The sequence below is a fragment of the Peromyscus leucopus genome, chromosome 12, assembly GCF_004664715.2.
Source record: "Peromyscus leucopus breed LL Stock chromosome 12, UCI_PerLeu_2.1, whole genome shotgun sequence".
Taxonomy (NCBI): Eukaryota; Metazoa; Chordata; class Mammalia; order Rodentia; family Cricetidae; genus Peromyscus; species Peromyscus leucopus.
Window position 1 is genome coordinate 34,135,759 of NC_051073.1, and position 13,206 is coordinate 34,148,964.

Sequence of the window (13,206 nt, forward strand, 5' to 3'; positions counted from 1 at the left end):
TGTTCTGTTCTCTGACCCCAGACAAGTTTATTATGGTGCACAATATTTTGGGGAACACAATATCAGCACAAGGGTTATTGGATTTACCAACACCATATGCTCATTGGCTGTACAACACATAATATACAACACCTATATATGAGGTGAATATACTATAACTTGTATATGCATATGTATGTCTTCTAAGTTGAACTTTAAAAAATAGACATCCAAATTTTTCTCATTGAAATGGATTTTCTATACAATATATTCTGATTGTTTTCACCTCCACAACTCCTCTCCGATCCTCCCCACTTCCTCCCCTACTCAAATCCATACCCTTTCTTTTTCTCTCTCTTTAGAGCACAAGCAGACTTACCTGTGGTGGGACACCTTGCACAGTCTTGATGCAGGGGGAGGGGCTTGGACCTGCCTCAACTGAATGTACCAGGCTTTACTGACTTCCCATGGGAGGCCTTACCTTTTCATGGGACAGAATGGGGAATAGGTTGGCAGGAGAAGGCTGCCAGAAGGAGCAGGAGGAGGGAAGAAAGGGGGAATCTGTGGTTGGTACGTAAAATAAATAAAAAATTTATAATAAAGAAAAAGTAATAAAAAATAATACAAACAAGACATCTAAAAATCATAATAAAGAAATGAAATAAGAAAAAATAAAAACAAGTTAGAAGACGAAAACTTAAAAACAAACAAACAAGGAAAAAGCACAAAAAAACTCCTATAGACAAAGAGATACAAACACATCTGCAAATGCACAAAACCTAAAAAGACAAAATCATAAACCATAATATATAAGCAAAGATCTGTGATCTTAAGAAATGTCCAAACACAGTATTGTGAAACAAAGAACAGTTTTTTTTCATTTCATTGGTTTTCTTCATTTAAGTATCAGTCATGGGTATATGATTTTCTTCTATAGATTTCATGATGGCTCATATGTTTTGTGTTTTAGTTTTATTAAATATTTGTACCCACCAATTTTTTAAAATTATGTATTCATATTTACATGCAAGCATAGTGTCCACCATACTATTTTGGGACTTATTTTTTATAAAATACTTTGTTGGGAGTATATTTACATCTTATGAAATCCACCCATTTCAGGGGTAAAAATTTGTGATTTTAATAACTGTGTTGATGGATGCCATCAGCTTCATAAATTAGTTTTCAAGGATTTTCACCTCTATTGAGCAACAATGACAAGTCCATCATTACACTTACTTACATTTTTAATTATCAATTTCAATTTAAGAATCCATATGGAATGTCCATTTTAATCAATAAAACAATTTAGGTTTACTTTCCAAGCTTAAAAATGAAGGTTTGGCGATTTTCCAAACATTAACTAAAATGGAGTGTTTCCCCCGTAAGTCTGAGACCACACAGGGCCATCTTAGAATATTTCCTGTATGTCAACTAGTGAAGATTTTGTGTTAATTGTTAGGGTAAGAATTCCAAATACCTACACTGAAATAAAAGCCATAACTGAAAAGAAACAAGCATTACTATATTTGTATCCACATAATTTTCCTTTTAGTTTTACTCATGCAATCCAAAAATGGAACAACTTGGGGCAATTTTCTCTAATGTGCTAAAATTTTTATGGTGCAGAGAAAAATTAATCTGCTCCAGTTCTCAAAATCCTAAGGTCAGTTATGTGCAGTATTCATAATTTGAAAAATATGCACCAATGTATTTCCCTGATTTGGATGGACTTGAGAACAGGAATTTTGCTTCAGCATTCATGGCTGGCTGAAAGATATTTAACATTTTTTTTTTCAAAAGAATGAGCTTATGCCTGGAACTAAAGAGGACAAGTCACAGGCGTCATGGATATTTACAGCAGGTAGTTTGCCTTTGCAATTTCCCCAGTCTTGTTTTCTGCTTGGGTTCTCAAAGCTCTCTGCTCATGAGGAATCTAGCTATTCATTTTGACTAAATGTTTGCATTCTCGATTGAGTGAGGAGGGTCAGAGAAGGAAGAAATTTGTTTGGAGCAAAATGAGGTTTGGAAGTATTACTGCATGCTGACACAGAGCAAGCTTAGCAAGCCAGAAAAGACATTTTGCAGGCACAATAGCTTTTGAAAACAGCGAGTCTCTGCTGGTGTTCATCTCAGTCGTATAAACTTGAAAACATGTCCAAATCAGCTTATTTCCCACCTGCTTCTTACAGCCAAAAAGACTAGAAAAAAATTAATAGACACGATCTCTTTTTAGCATTTAATTTGTTATATGTGAATTGGAATTTGACAATGGGTTTGGAATGAATACTTGGCAATGATGTAGAAGGGCTCTATCAGGTCAGAGTTATCAAATACATTTTTTCCTTTTTTATTATTAAGAAATTTTCTATTAATTTTCCATGCCAACCACAGATTCCCCCCTCTCCTCCCTCTTCCCAACCCCCCCAGCCTTCACCACCAACCTAACCCCCATTTCCACTTCCTCCAAGCCAACGCCTCCCATGAAGAGTCAGCAGAGCCTGGCACCTTCAGTTAAGGCAGGTCCAAGCCCCTCCCCCTGCACCAAGGCTGTGTAAGGTGTCCCACCATCAGCGTTGCGCTCCAAAAAACCCACACATGCATCAGGGAGGGATCCTGATCCCACTGCCTCTTAAGCAGGTCAAGCTACACAACTGTCTCGCCTATGCAGAGGGCCTAGTCCAGTCCCATGGAGGCCCTACGGCTATTGGTCCACAGTTCATGAGTACTACTCAGCAGTATCAAATACATTTAACATTGCTCCATTTTATTTAGTGTTATGTCATCTACTTTGAATTAATGAATAAAAACTTATGTTGTTTAAGAACATACCCATGTTTTAAATAAGTTTCTGGTATCACAGTGATGTGGAATTAGGATTTGTCAGGAAGACGATTTTATGGTAATCAATATATTTAACATTCTCTACAGTCAGTAACCTATGAAGTTGTCTCTCTTTTGGAACACTCTTGCCCTTTGTGTTTTAAAGGCAGTGAGTACTTCTATATGTGAGTAACTTGAATGCATCTGAGCTGGTTTCTAAAATCTGATTTCCAAATGGTCAGGCAGACTCTATATATTTCCTGTAATGGATGGTTTGGGTTTCTACCTCCCTAAAGGAAGGATCAACTATACCATTCTCAGGAGGCCTTTACTCTGTGCTGCAAGTTAGAGTCTGATGAGCTTGGAGGAGGACTGCTTGGCTTACATACAAGCCATATGGGCCAGCCATCCACCAGGCATGTGCTAAGAATATCTCCAATTATTTTTAATTTGTGTTTGCTCCCATATACATGATAAATAATACTTAAGTGACATACATACTCTTGTGGTTTCTAACATATTTAACAATGAAAAAAGACAATGTACAATAAAAATTCATAACTCATAGAACAATAAAGAATTAAACAACAGCTCACTTAAGTATACAAGATTTATAAGGAACATTATCATACTTTCAGCAGCAAATCTCTTTCTTTCTGACTTACGTAAAAATGTATTTAAGTGTGAATGAGGTTATGGCGGGGCCACTGCTGAACCTGTGTAAATGAATATATGTATGTGTTTATGTGTGTGCTTCAAACATTGGCATGTCAGTTACCGTTGGCATTTGTCAGTTGCGATACAACACTCCCAAAACAGTTTGTCTGTAGTAACAATGGATTCATTTTACCTTTTTAAAAAATGTTCTCACTTTGAAAATAAAAGGATTCAGCAAAGATTGAAAAAAAGTAATGCTGATCTGAGGCCTCAATTGTGCTAACCAAGGATTGGGTGGCTCAAGATGCATGTGTTAGGTTGTGATTTAGTGCTACCCTCTCATCTCAATGTAATTCGACTAAAATCCTGGAGCCTGTTCTTTCAGAGACACAGGAGCCTCAAAGGTAGTAAGCTTGTAAGTGTAGAAGTACCTATCCTTTAACTAGTATGTGTCGTTGAAACCATATATTACCTTAGCTTTTACAGGCTTTTTAAAAACTTGGCTATAAATTAAACATCAAAGACATTGTACCGCAAAAGTCTCTTATGGTCTGATTGTTTGTAGCCCCTCTAAATTCTTAAGCTGAAACCTAATAACCAATGTGATGGCTTTAGAAGGTGGGGCCTTGGGAAGATGATTAGGTTCTGAGCATAGTTCTCACACGAGTGGGATTATTCCCTTGCAAAGACTGGTAATGTACTGTATATTTCATAAGGCTGGAAGGAAAGACTTTGAATGTTTTCACCTTTAAAAAGTGATAAATATTTGAGGTTTCAGATATGCTTAACATACTTTGTAAGTACTGTGAGATAATTGATTGCACCATCAAAACTCCCAGCCTATTTTTAAATATTGTATAATACATTCATGTTTCAAAATATCACATTATCCAATAAACATGTATATATTTGTTTGTATGTGTAGAAGTGAAAATATGATAACATTTAAAAGTTGTAACTCAAAATAAGTTTTCTGTTCGAGTTCCCCAAAGCCATGGGATGCCTTGTGACATGGGGCCACAAGGAGATATTGGAAGGTTGATAAGCAGATAGATGTGAGGGGAACACAGAAAGGACTACTATTTACACACAAAGGATTTGACTGATCATTAATGGAAAACTCCTATGACAAACACACATACCTGAAATTGTATAGAGATGGATTACTTCTTTCACTTTAGAGTGATCTGTGGTTCTGCTGTCTAGTCTATAGCTACAGTGTTAATTGAAGTTTAATTTGTTTAAGGCCAGTGTATATTTTCCCTAATTTGTAAACATAATATAGCCTAATAGATATAAATTGTTCTATTCTTCTGACCTGATGCTTGAGGCTAGAAACCAAATAACACTAGGTAGATTGCCATTCAATAATGTTTTCTCATCATAATCTTTAAAGTGGGAAATTATCTGAAAGTCTTTCTTATACTAAAAGTGTCTTTTAATTATACCTCTCAATTCTTTAGCTAATTGAGACATCTCTTTTTTGTTGTTGTTGAGAAGTCCCATGCAGTGTCCCAGCTGCATCCAGAAGTGAACCATCTGTGCTGTACTAGAAAGTGGTAACTCCACCCCACTCATCATGATTCAAAACAGAATAGTCATCTTAGCGGGCCTCTCAAACGAAACCAGCAGAGTAGTAAAACCTCCATGTGATTAGCCCTGCTTCTAATCAGAATTATGTTCTCAGTTTATTTGGGCTCAGTTTCAAATGATTGTGATCATTCTCTTCTCCTCACTTCATCTCTTCACTAACATCTAACCGCTCCCCTCCTCAGTCTTGGGGGACCACCTCTAATAAGAATGAGCTTGTCTGCACTCAAAAGTTCTGTCTGATGTTTTCTAATTGTTCCTACGACTTCATGTTTACCTACTTGATTATTGTATTATTACTTCATATTTGTAGACAGTATTTGATTAAACAATTTTTTTATTTAAGAAATAAGCTGAGGTACTGTCTAGAGCAGCCCACCATTGGTTGTGGACTTGGACTCTTCCAACTCCAACAAAGAATTTCTTCTAAATATTATCACCAGTAAATTATAAGCAAAATGTTGCCTAATTTAGAATTAAACATTTGGCTACACTCAAAGCTAAGTAGTATGTTTTGGACATTTAAAGCTATTTAGAAACCTAATGGAGTGAGGAGTTTCTCAAACTATTCTTGGCATTATGGAAGGAAAGATTCTATTCTCTGCATGTGGATTATTTTTATAACATTTGGAATGCATTTTGCTAATTTGAGGTTCAGATAAATACTTAGAATATAAAACACATATTTTTAGATATGAAATGGTAAATACTGCATTTCAACGTTGAACTCAGAGTTAAATAACTATTTGTCTAGGAATTTGAGCATGTTATGTTTCAAGTGCAATGGATTTTTAAAAATGGAAAGATATATACATGTACTAGAATTCCTTTTCTTTTGTGTCTAAAACAAAAGATAGTCAAATGCTCCAGCATCAGTATACCGCTTAAGTAGAGCAAAAGCTTAGGCTGAACACTCCTCAGACATTGACCACAATCATTCTCACAGTCTTGAGTAACAAAACATGATCTCTTCGAATAAAGTTTTCTGAACTTGAAATGGTAGTCTTAAGGCCCTTCAGTGGACCTAAAGAGAGAAGAAAACCGGGTTGGGGATTTAGCTCAGTGGTAGCGCGCTTGCTTAGCAAGCACAAGGCCCTGGGTTCGATTCTCAGCTCGGGGGAGAAAAGAAAATATGAGACACATTTGTCTTAAAATATACTGATATTGCATGCATGTGTATGTATGTATTAAGACTCTACATTTAGTCTACATTAAAACTCTACTCCAACACTTTACAAAAGAGAAGAGCTACCTTAAACAGCTTATCTGTTCTGGTTTGCATCATTTAATCATTTATTACATAGACAATTTCTAATTATTGAGATTAATCAACTTCAAATGCTCTTTTTGTTTTAAATGTGGCTATTTGCAAACAGTAAATTCATTCATATGACAAGTTGTACTTAGAAACATTACATTTATCCCATAAACTTCCTAAGGCTATGGTTCACGGTAAGATGCTTACGATTCCATTCAGACACTGGATGGTTTAAAATAATGAATAATTTTATATTTAAGGATAAATTTGAAACGAATTCTTCCTCTAGGCCAGAAGTTCTCAACCTTCCTAATGCTGTGACTATTTAATACAGTTGCTCTCACTGTGGTGACTCTCAAACATACAATCATTTCATTGCTACTTCATAACTATAATTTGTTAATGGTATGAATCATACTATAAATACCAGATATGCAGGAAATCTGATATGTGATCCCCATGGGAGCTGAGACCAACAGGTTGAAAACCACTGCCTATCTCTTTCGTTTTTCTCTTTTTCCTTGCTCTCTACAGACTTTGAGATGTGATTATAAATTGTGATTGTAGACTCCAGACTTTAAAACTATCCTCAAATCTTTAATATTCAATAGTTAACACTTCTAGTGTTCAAGATATGTAGGACTCAGATATCCAAATACCTATTCCACTCTAATGACCACCATTTATTTTCAATGCATGATATCTTAGACTGTTTTCTCTCAATAACAATGATTTGGTTGAGAAAATAACTTTTGTCTTTACTGTAGATTTCAGATAGCAATTTTTTTCTCTTCTAATTATACATTTGGTGTGAGTTTTGTTATTTTTAACATAGAATGCTGAAGAAAATTTATCCTTGAAAAGAACCGGACTCAAAGTATATTCTGTATTCTGTCAAAAACTAACTAAGCAGTTTGACTAGAATTGAGCAAGGCTGGCTAGAAGATTGAATAATATGACTACCTGGAAGATTAAATAATTAGCATCTAGTGAGAAGCTTTCATGATAAGAAAAAGAATATAGCAGTCAGGTGTGTCAGCATTCACCTTTAGTCAAGCCCCAGAAGGCTGAGGAAAGAGAACGATAAGTGTGAGGATACCCAGGGATAAATTGCTGTAGATTACCCTTGTTCATGATTTCACTTCTCTTGGTCTCAGTAGCCTGACATTAACTGTGGCTTAAAATATTAATGGAAAATTCCAGGAATAAACAATTCATAAGTGTTAAATCATTCATGGTTCTGAGTGGTACGATGAAATGCCATGATATCTCTCTCTGACCCACCTGGGATTTGAATCATTTCTTTGCACACTACCTTTATATCCTAACATGCCACCAGCTTGTGAGTTACATAGCTGGTTCCATGCTTACCATGCAGACTGCTTGAGGACGATGGTGCCGACTTGACTTTAGGAACTTTGCATTATAACTAATGCATTATCTTCCCTGCTTTATAAATTAAAACCCTTCATACAATTGAATGTAAAGTTTTATATATATATATATATATATATATATATATATATATACACACATATATATATATATCACCTATATAATAGTGTTGTGCATGTTTTCAGATGTCGACTGAGGAGGTCAGGAAAGACAGCTGGTGTAAATGCTGACAGAGGAACACAGAACTGTCATTAAAACGTTATGTTTAAATAGGGAGCAATGAGTAAAAGAGCAGTTATATTGCAGACTTAAAAGAAGACTTAGGTTGTAATGGAATAAATTGTCTATCATACTGTGTACTACATTTGTGAAATGGTTGTGAACCCAAGAGATTTCCAAAGTCAACTGTTTAAAAATATAGATGTCTGGGTTTTTAATCTTGGAGCTTATTAGCCCATAGCAATTAGGCATTATTTAACAGTTGAAATTCTGAGATATTGAAGAATCAGGAAGTGGATATTTCACTTGCTTCATGCACTGACAGCTCATTCAAATGTACAGAAAGTGGAAGTTCTGGACATTGTGAGATTAAAAGCATTAAATCCAATATGGGGCATATGATAGGCCCTGACCCAAAGCTGAAAAACTAGAATTGAACTGAAAGAAAATATGTCAGCCTTCAGAAGATGGAGATGATGGTAAGCCTGGAAAAGATACAAAGAAGTATAACTCTAATACTATAAATGGGGTACACCAAAAATAGTGATGTGTGTGACCAAAAGGGGAACTCCAGAGAATGGCAAGTTATGGGAAGTTGAATTGGGGTGGAGTGGATGGAGAACATTCAGCTATGAAAGATTATGCTAAATCAAACCCAGGAGTGTTTTCTGGATTTAATAGAAATGTTCATGTCTGAAAAATACTGCAAAGGAAATACTCTTCAGTGGGCATTAATATGAATGTTAAAGAAAACTAAAGAAATAAAGATTTGGAAGGCATGTCTGACTCAAAAGAAAAATCTATCCACCATTTACTGCACAGTGTTTTCCCATAGAGATCATTTTTAAAGGTCTTGGCTCACTTAGACAAGAAATACTGAGCCCTTTTTGTTATTACTTTAACTTACACAAACTCCTGATCACAGAGATACCTCAGACGTTCATTAGAAATTCCCAAACCCAGAAAGAGGAAGGTCCCAATAAAAACAAACACACCAAACCAGATCCTTTGGGAGTTGCATTTTAAAGTTTTTGCTTCCTGATTCGAAGGAAGGGCTGTATTTTAGTTACAGAATAAGAGGGCCTTCAGCTTGAAAAGCATCCTAGTTCAAATAATGGACCCATCCCCTATCTGTCAGCCGACTTGGTATGCATCAGGGTTCATCTTGTCTCATACAGGTCACAAGCAAAGCATGCCCCATGTCTTACACAATAATTTCACACAGGAAAAAATTTCCCAGGCAAAACCTTTTGAAACAGCACTGATATAACTAATTTTTCTGTTTTTTTTTTTTTTTTCCCAGTACAGGGAGCCAGTGACATAGGATACATTAGCCATAAAACTGTTGTCTTTCTTCTATAGATAATTGAAAAAAATCTTTTAGAAAGTTTTTTTCCACCTTTAGGCTGGGTCTCAACTCTAAACTATATTGGGTTATATCTGCCTCTCTGTCCCATGCCTGAATTCAACATTGCATGTTGCTGACTCAAAAGCATTTCCTTGCTTTGGAAAACCATCAAGAGAATCATTCAGCCCCAGATTTCCATAAAGTTATGTCTCCTCACAACACAGAATGAAAAACACACACTGGCAGAAAATAAAGGGAGAAAACATCTATCTGTCCAGTCACCTGTTAAGGCCACAACAACTATTATTTTCATGGCTAATGAACCATAAGAACCATGCACAAATCCACTGTGGCAGGAGTTAAGAATTTATTACTACTCACTCACATATAAATCCAGGAGAGCTTCATGGAAGACAGTTAGTTGTGTGATGTATGAACCTGACCCCCTGTACCAACTTTACTACATTTTGCTTGTGTTTTAATTCTTTAAAGAAACATGAAGATAGTCAATAATAAATTAGTTAAGTATATTATTTATGTAATGTCTTCCTCCTGTATTGGTTTATAAAGGGCTCACCTACTAGTTTTACCCTATGACAGCAAAGCTAAAAGACATATTATCTTCCTTATAAATGCCAGTGAAACAGTTTCACATATCAAGACATATTTTATAGTAATGAAAAGTTATTATCTTCACTTATTTCAAAATTTTCTCTCTACCTTGTTTTCTCAATACATTATCCAGTTAATAATATTTGTGTGTATAAAAACTTATTAAAGTTATCATATCCAACCTGCCCTCTTAAATGGGAGAATAACCTTAATTATCTTTTGCTTAGAGCATGTTAAAGACACACAGTGAAAATCCTATGTGAATTTATGAATGTGTTCCCCAGTAACTACTAGTTTGCCTACTCAGCATTCTCACAAAGAAAACACATACTATAGGTAGAATCTTGGGCTTTCCACATACGAGGCAGCACTCTACCACAGAGTGACTTTATCCTTAATTTCTGTTTCTCCTGTTTTAGTTGAGCTTTGTTTTTTTTTTTCCTCAAATGCAACCATTGCTTTCATTGCTTCAAGTGGCAGTTTTGAGAAAACAGAGGCATCTGAAGAAAATTAATCAAATTGATTCTATAATATAGACGCAGTACCGTATTATTTACACAGATGAATTAATGGACTGCTGAATATGGAATTTAGCAATTAAGTCACCATTCTTACCTGAAAACTAAAGAAATATAATTCAAATGGCTTTTTCATTAGTATTATAAATTGTTTTAGAGCACATGAAGTATGAAAGAATTATGATTTAATATGTGAACTAAAAAGTGCTCTCAGAAACTTTAAAAAAAATGATAAAATACAGTTTTCATAGAATTTGTCTTCCTGCATTATTTGGTTATGTCTGACCATTATTTACAAGGAGGGAGAAAAACAATTTCTGTTAATTATTTATTAATACTAAAATATTGATGAGCGTTGCCTAAGAGTAATGAGCTTTCAGCTGGTGAACCGGGGTGGACGCGCTGCACCAGCCAGGAGAAGGGGCGTGGATTGAGAGAGCAGAGCAAATGACTTAACAGGGGCCTAAAAGCAGCAATCAGAAAAGGTTCATTTAACACAGAGATGGCACAAGCTTCAAGCAATTGCCTCTACTTAAGTAAGTGTGGGATTACAAAAGGCTATTTATTACAGTCCAAAGGGGCCCTGCAGCTTGCTCAAAAGCCTTTGAAGAAATCCAACAGTTACAAAGTCTTGCTCACTTCAGAAGCAGTAAAATTTGGGCAGACCCCAAAACTGCCTCTGAATGCTTTCATTACAAAAGGTTAATACAATCCTCCTCCTAACTTTTCCTGGACCTGAATTATTTTCTCTCTCAGCTATTTACAAGGAGCAATATTAGACTTGGTTATTTTTCAAAACTACCCTGACATGTATTTTAATCATAATGAAATATAATGTAGTTTCATGATGATACAGAATTCAATGTAAGGCTTCTTGTGCTTAAATGGAAAGGCTTTCAACATTAACTTTTTTGAAATGTTCAGGAAGCAGGTATTAAACGTTACTGTGTTAAAAGATTTGCTCCAGCAGAAAAACTATAGAAACTTCTCCATTGTTTGTATAAGAATTCAATGTGGTTCCAAGGACATTGAGGGCTGTAGTTTTATTAGTGGTTGGATTACAAATTCATTTTTTTATTAGGGTAAGTAGAGAGAAAATAATTCTCAAATTCTTTTTTGACATAGCTTCTACTAATTTCTGCTATAAATGTTGAATATGTTTATGTCAATTACAATGAAAATAACATATTTTGCTGGAAATTAACTTCAGGGCAGCAAAGGTGGGTAGAGGGCATTTTGCCTATTAAAACAGAATATTGAATAGATGAAGAGTAGGCCTGAGAGGTAAATGACTTAATTGACATAAAAAGATAACTATTTCTTAATGAGAAAAAAATTAAAATAAAATCAACTGATGCTTTCATTCAAAAAAATTACATTTTTCCTTAGCATAAAATATTATATTTTCATTCCCAGGCCACTTGGGATAGTAGTGCTTTCATTAGAGCCTAAGGTAATATTGGGATCTAACAAACAAAAGGAAGAGGAGGGTGGAAATATATTGTGATGGATGCTAGCTGGAGTAGTTCAGTGATGAGTAGTGAAGGAAGCTTTACTTTTAGGAAAATAATAAACATGAGAGTCACCTGTCAATAGAGACAGTTTGAATGAAAACTTGGATATAAAGTCGTCATGTGGTGACTGCAAAAACACCTAATTAAGAACTAGTATGTAACCTAGTGATGTTCTCTCTGGTGGGAAGACAGAACCATTTCAAATAGTGCTTGATTTTGTAAGAATTGCTAAGAATTTATAGTTTCGTTTTATCCTTTGTCAGTATAATTTCAATATTTTGAAGCATTTAATATAACCAACCCAGTTATAATGACAGAAGAGCCCTGTATTGGTTGCTCTTGGATGATGTCAGAAAACATTGTTTTTAAAAGTCAGAAGCAAATAAAATCAGTCAAGCATTTATTTAATTTTATTCAAATTATACACAGAAGTAATCAATGAATGGGTGAGGGCAAGTTTCCTTTTTAGCGTTAAGTGCACTAATAAATTATAAAAGAAAAGGATAAAATAGTACTATTTTTGTAAACCTGAATAAATAAGGCTTTTGTATGAGGATGATAACATAAAAAAACTAAACATTGCTAAAAATAATTAAAAATTGCTTTGTTCATAATGAATGGACTTCAGTGGCTAATGTATCTAAAACTTCCTGAGTTTTTGCTTGGTGTTTATAATGCAGAGTAGTATATTCAATTAGGGCAGAGGGCCATTGCTCCCAGCAAGGCATTTCAGTTATCTTGGGAAACAAGACTTGTAAGTACCAGGATGGACAGAATGTATTTTTCTTCTTAAAGAAAGGATTCTAAATGGAAAATTTCTTCAAATACATTTCATCTTGTTAGAAATGAAGATGCCTATATTATATCTGTCCTACATATATGGGTTTCTATTACTATTTCATGATTTGCATAACATATGTAGAATCACCATTAAATAAGGTATTTAAAAATGTTTCAGCATATTTAACACATATAGCAAACTTTTTATATTTTTTATTAATTTTTTCTTAAGAGATGAAAATTTAAAAGTAGAATATTATTTCTTGAATATGTATTTTTATTCATGAAATTTATGTTTGAAGTCAAGATTTACTGTAATATGTTATGTTTCATATTTAATGTATAATACACTAAATACTACCATTACCTGTGGATATCATGGGACTCCTTGTACATAATGGATTCCAGTCCACTTCCAGAGTTGCACATGAAAATGTTATCAATGAGAATGAGCTGAAGAATCTGGCATTAATAACTTTGCAACATTATAACAAATAGGTAGTCCTGATATTT

General features: G+C 34.7%; 1 protein-coding gene across 1 annotated transcript in view; it reads left to right on the forward strand.

Moving 5' to 3' along the window:
• Epha3 (EPH receptor A3) overlaps positions 1–13,206 on the forward strand; it is a 315,380-nt gene that overhangs the window by 238,704 nt on the left and 63,470 nt on the right. The window lies entirely within an intron of this gene.